Source organism: Penaeus monodon, chromosome 7, assembly GCF_015228065.2.
Source record: "Penaeus monodon isolate SGIC_2016 chromosome 7, NSTDA_Pmon_1, whole genome shotgun sequence".
NCBI lineage: Eukaryota > Metazoa > Arthropoda > Malacostraca > Decapoda > Penaeidae > Penaeus > Penaeus monodon.
The window spans coordinates 41,532,966-41,539,515 of record NC_051392.1 but is presented as its reverse complement, the minus strand read 5'-3'; the positions used below and the strand labels follow the sequence as shown (position 1 = coordinate 41,539,515).

The following is a 6,550-nucleotide window of genomic DNA, read 5'->3' as shown; positions in this document are numbered from 1 at the left end:
CAGACGAGGTCAGACAAAATCGTCATCTACGCCTCGCTGAGTTGATGGTTCTAATTTGGACTTGGAGCCACGTGGCAAACAGCCATGTGGTCTATTGGTAAAATGGCTTACAGAAATAGGCTTATGTATACGTCAGAGAGAGAGAGAGAGAGAGAGAGAGAGAGAGAGAGAGAGAGAGAGAGAGAGGGGGGGGAGAAAGAGGGAGAAAGAGAGGGAAGGAGGGAGGGAGGGAGGGAGGGAGGGAGGGAGGGAGGGAGGGAGGGAGGGAGGGAGGGAGGGAGGGAGGAAGGAAGGAAGGAAGGAAGGAAGGGAGAGAGAGAGAGAGAGAGAGAGAGAGAGAGAGAGAGAGAGAGAGAGAGAGAGGACAAGAGAGAGAGAAGGCAAAAGAGAGAGAGGGGGGGCAAGATAGAGAGAGAGAGGGCAAGAGAGAGAGAGAGAGAGAGAGAAGAGAGAGAGAGAGAGAGAGAGAGAGAGAGAGAGAGAGAGAGAGAGAGAGAGAGGAGAGGAAGAGAGTGAGAGAGTGAGAGGAGAGAGAGAGAGAGAGAGGACAAGAGAAAGAGAAAGAGAGAGAGAGAGAGATAGAGAGAGGCGACAAGAGAGAGAGGCGAGAGGAGAGAGAGAGAGGAGAGGTGAGAGAGAGAGAGAGAGAGAGAGAGAGTGAGAGTGAGAGAGAGAGAGACAGAGACAGAGACAGAGAGACAGAAAGACAGAGAGACAGAAGGAAAAAGCCTCCTGTTGCAGCCTCACCCAATCTCGCCTTCCACGCCGCGTCCTTGATATGACGACAAAGCACCGCAAGTTCTCCTTCATATTGCCATTATCTCTGTTTTTCGTCGCCTAAGTTTGCTCTCTCTCAGTTTCGTATTTATTTACTTCCTAACGTTCATTCGGAGGTGTGCATTCTCCCATTCTCAGTCTCTTCTTCCAGTGCCCAAGTCTGTGTCCCGCGCTTCGTTCCTGTTGTGTTTCATTCGCTTCTCTGATTTGTTTTGGTCTCCACGTTCCAGTCCTCTCTGGGAAGCCCCGCCCACGTATTCCCCTCCCCCTCCCCCTCCCCTCGGTGACCATTCTCCTAACAACATCAGTGAGTCCCAACCTTTCACATAGGTACGACGTGTTTGCGCGTGTAACAAAACGGGAAAGAGGAAAAAACAGGAAGAGAGCATACAGTGTATGTGTGGAGTCTTGACACGTGTTCATAATACAGTGTGTGTACGAAGCCGTAGACACGTTCTCATAATGTTGATGATTGAATATTGTGAAACTTAAAACAGCTGGGATACTTGCCTTGGGGGAAAGCAGGTATATAGGGCGAGTAGATTGCGGTTCGTGTGCTAAAGGTAATTGTGATGACTGGGTCTCATATGATGCCATGAGGCTTCTTGTGGGCAGCGTGTAACATTTTAGTTGTGTTATGTCATTCTTACAGTGTATTTGGATATATCGTAGTCTTACATAAGACTACAATATTCAGTGACCCGCAGAATACATACTTCAAAACGGTCAACGTAACGGTATCCATGCTCGTCTGTTTTCTTTCTCAGCCAAAGTCTAAGCCTGAGCCTGGGTCATGAACACAGATCGGAACGGGCGAAAGTTACACTCCTCTCTAGTGCCTCCGCCTAGTAAAAAGTACTGCTCTTATGCGCGAATACACCATACAGTACATAGCGTTATATAATAATGTAGATTCGTGCGCAACGAATACATATATTTATGAGACAAGACGTGTAATTTTCGTAGTGCTCAGGGATTCCCCGAGTTCTCCAGGTCAGCCTTTGGCTTTCGGTGATTCACAGAGAAAATAAACTGCACAGAAAGTAAGTGTAAGTGAATCTGTAGTTTTGCATAGGTTAGGCCTCTGAAATAAATGTTAGTTAGGTGATCATCGTGATAATGATTTTAAAGATGGTAATGGCAGCATGCATATATAGCAACGATGATAGCATTTCATAAATACCAGCATCAATATCACTTCTCTTTCGTTCATAAAAAATTTCTTTTTTTTCCTTCGTGCATCTTTCTTTTCATATTCTATATAGAATATATAGAATACCCTTTTTTTCGTGACGCCTCACGTTCCACACCAAGAAAAAGACCTTAGCCATTGTAACAGAAGGAGGCACTGGCATCACCATGTCATTATCTGTCACTTAGAATGACATGTCGCGCACTTAAGCAAAGGATGTGTTCTTTCTCTCCGCAAAAGTAAATGTTGTAAAGATAAAAATATGCACGAAATTGCATACTTGTGTCAAGAGCCAAATGAATGGGTTTAGTAAGTTCTGCTGATTTTACGAGCAGTTTTCTCAAATATTTACATTTCTCCATCTTACCCTTTTGATTTCCCAGTTCCCCCGCTTACTTTTTCTTCACATTACTTTTTTTTCTGCGTTTGCTCTTTGCCCTTCTCCTCCTCATACATCTGTATCTTCATCTTCCTTTAGTTCTCATTCACCTCATGTCGCCCTACTTCCCTTATCCTTTCCGCTCTCTATCTTCCTCCTCATAGTCTTCATCGTTCATTTTTTCGTTCATCTTTCATCTTTCGTTCTCTTTTCTTTCGTCCTTCACCTTCGTGGCTGGCCATTAGTACTCTCAGGCTCCCTTTCCTCCTCTCATCTTCCTCTTCGCTCACATTCGTCGCTTATCCTTAACCATCCCTCTGCTTCCTCTTCTCTCTCATTCTGCATTGCTATTCGTCCGGCTCGTTCTCTGCCCCTCGTGCCCTCTCTTCCTCCCACTGATGCCTCGACTCGCCCTGGAACTTGCTTTACCTCAGCAACCCAAAACCACTTTCACCGAGCTGCCCGGAGCGCCGTGCGGCCTGGGCGCCCGCCATGGCTCGCCGCCGACGCCCAGCAGTGCTCTCACATATATTCAGATGTTTGGCCGATTTTTTTCTTCTACTTCTTCTTCTTCTTTTTGTGTGTGTGCTCCGGAATGATTACTATTTACCATTCTATGTTCATATCTTTCTTTTAAAATGTACCTATGATTCTGGTAGACAGTTTTATAAGGAAGAATGTGAAGATAAGCATTAATATGTGTATTTGCAGTTTACTCTCAGGCCCCGTAATATCAGTTTAATGCCAAGAAAACTATTTTAAGGTAAAAAAAATCTGAAGCGTAAACCCGTCTCCCTCTCCTTGGTACCGCCACTCCCCATAGGTATGGCACAGTGCCTAATGCGAGGAGAGAAAGGCAGCAGTTTCCCGTTTGTAAATACTTCGAGAATTTTCGCCGCGTCACGGTAGTCTTAGCGGGAGAGGTTGCGGCTCCTTGCTTGGCCTCGCCGAAAACCGGCTGCAGGGCCTCGAGGTAGGCCTAGCTCTGCATGTCATTTTATTTTTCATGATGATAAAAGTACTTTTTGTATATCATGAACGACCGGAAAGTATAGTGATTTTTTTTAAATCAGGAATATTCCAAATAAAGCTTGAATATCTGTAGATAAGTAAACAAAATCAAAAGATAGGAATAAACTTCGGCGACATAAAGAAACAAGTGTTGTTTGCGGGTCAAGGGAGACGCAGCGGCTGACCCGAATAGGGTCTTGAACCCGAATGCTGTCGCTCTGGCGGCCAGCGCGGCTTTAGCTGGCTGCGAAGAGGGTCTCAAATGATCGCATTTGTTTATATGGAAATGCGCGCGCGGACACACGCACACACACACACACACACACACACACACACACACACACACACACACACACACACACACACACACACACACACACACACACACACACACACACACACACACACACACACACACACACACACACACACACACACACACACACACACACACACGCACACGCACACGCACACACACACGTTTATTTATTTATATTGTTATATATGTATATGTATAAAGAAATGGTGATAATGAAAAAAATAATAATCCAGCCTTGGAACCAAGAGAACGGGCCAAGTGGAGCGTGCGTCGCGTGGTCGTGCTGCGTCGCGTGGTCGTGCTGCGTCGCGCGGTCGTGCTGCGTCGAGTGCGTGTCGCGCAATCGCTGCTTGATTCTGTGAACGCAATATTGCTGTCTGGATTCAGCTCCTTCCACGGGTGATTGGTTACTTTTTTGTGGCAAATAAAGGACGGAAATGAACTCACACATATACATGAGAGAGAAAAAATAATTCCTGAGTCACGTGTTTGAGAAGACGCATGAATACTACGAAAAGTTTTTGTTTAGATGATCAAAAATAGGTTGGTTCAGACGACGGGGAGAGCGGTTAACGCGCATCGGGGAAGTCAGAGTAGCATGGCCTTCGACGAGGCGGACGTGGAAGGGAGAAGACTAGATGCAGTAGAGCTGTGGATCTTCAGGAAATATAGAGAAGACAGTAGACAACGAGAGTGACCAGTGTGGAAGCATAAAGACACACTGAGAAAGGAAAATAATAAAGAGATTTTTTTAGGATATGAACAAGGCATACGGGGAGACCTGAGTACCGCAGGAAAAAGAGGAGGACAAAGATATAGAAAGATTTACGCATACAAAAACAACCTAGTGGGGGATCTACAGGGAGTGACCAGACCAACAGACTTGACTCGGAGATCTAAACGGAAGCCGAAGAGCGACTGGCACAGCGCTGCAGTAATAATAATAATAATTCAGAATTGCACATTTACTGCACATGGGACTTAGACCTTATGAGGTTAATGGTACCCAGAGCGACGCGCAGATATAGAGAGAATTGGACACTGCCATCTTATAGAGCATAAGAAATGGTCATAGTCATGTCGCGTATTCTGTAAGTTGGCACAAAGTGCTAATAAAAGGGGGTAGGGGGGCAGGGCCCCTCCTCACCCTGTCTAAGTAATAACTAGAAGAAAGGAAAGGTTAGGTTTGGAATTTTGGATTCGCATGACACCCTGGTTTTGGCTGAGTCGCTCTCGGTAACAAAAATACCTTAGTGGTAATGGTTTTTAAAGGTCTGGGTAACTGGCTCCACATTTCTGAACAGTTGGCGGCGCAAACGTTCCGTTGTGTGATATGCAGACCCATTGTAATTGTGAAGGCAGCATGGCTTGGAAAAGAAAATTCGAAGATCGCCTTTCAAAGAGGCATTTGCAGTAACAGAGCCCCTTGGAGCCAGCTGCCGTGGGGCATAAGATGGCCTCGTCATCATTTCCTGCATGCCAGAATATAGTTTTGTATTGAAAGGTTTCATGGGGAATGTTACAGTAAAGTTGGTTTTCTGTTTATGGTTTTGCTTAAGGAAAATTTTTTATGACGCCACTACCACCCTAGGGAAAGTTAATGATGAGGGACAGGAATGTTTAACAAATCATCTTTCATAATTTAATTGGAGTAAAATGTTTTTAGTTCTACAACCAATTATTCAATAAATATATAGCACATTTCCATGAAGATTTGACATTAAGTAAATGGCGTTTTTTTCGTCGTCAAGCGGTCATGAGTACATGACATGCAAAACAGTAAGTGGTCATGTTTTCCTTTATGTCAGCCGGTGAGAGGTCTGTTTTCCTACTTTGCTTGTTGTCACATTTAGGTTAAATTTCTTTTTTTTATATTACTCGTCCTTTTTTGCACACCTTGCTTTAATGACCTCACACCTCTCCCTCACCATAGCTCTCCCACGTCACATAGTAATGCCACTGTCCTCAGCCGACTCCAACAGGCCTACAGCCGTGACAAAGAAGAAGTGACCTTAGAACACGCTAATTCACCCATATTGCTTGTAAACAACTCCCATGCTGTCATTTTGATGTCTTTGTGTGTAATTATGTCTTGTTTATACTTAAAATGTTCGTTAGAAAATGCTTATTCTGAATCACTATGTATGCATCGCTATTATTATCTATGTTCAGATAAATTTATGTTCTATGAATACTCAGTAATCCTGTTTCCTTATCACAAAGCTATTTAGTCTTGTAACACCATAACTCTCTTCTTATATACAATTGTATATAAGGTACTCTTTGTTATTCACCACGAAACCATCATGAGACCATATGTATCTGAATTTGTGTTTATTCAGATTCTTTGACGTTTTCCATTATGAAATGCTTCAAAACGAAGTTTGTTCATAGAAATTTCTGAGCAGTCAATACAGACCGCTCGCCCTCGTGAGCATGGCAAGACACCTCGCTCTTCCTTGAGTGTCTGCCACGCCTGTCCTCTGTACTTCAGCTATCATACTCCCACAGTAATAAAGTATAAATCTGCGACGACAAATCAAGAACAAAAGGATCAATACCATCAAAGAGGGATGCAAACTCTTCACAACATTACATTGGTCACAGTCTGGTGGGATAAAACTCCCCACTATATTACGTTGGTGCCTTCAGGCGGGATAACTCTATGCTTCGTTACGCTGGTAATAAACTAGTATATTTTTCCTGCTATATATTACATTAGTATCAGCGCAGTGGGATAACCTTCCTGCTATACATTACACTTCCTTTTCGATTCTTTGTGGCACTATTCTCCTCTTTTCGTCTCTGCTCCTCCTCCTCCTCCTTCTTCTTCTTCTTCTTCTTCTTCTTCTTCTTCTTCTTCTTCTTCTTC

At 44.0% G+C, this 6,550-nt stretch overlaps 1 protein-coding gene across 1 annotated transcript in view; it reads left to right on the top strand.

Moving 5' to 3' along the window:
• Nucleotides 1-1,150: 1,150 nt before the first annotated feature.
• Nucleotides 1,151-6,550, top strand: part of LOC119575345 (excitatory amino acid transporter 1-like) — a gene marked incomplete at its 3' end in the record, with an annotated part of 48,442 nt that continues 43,042 nt past the window's right edge. Inside the window, 1 exon segment of the mRNA XM_037922901.1 lies at nt 1,151-1,171.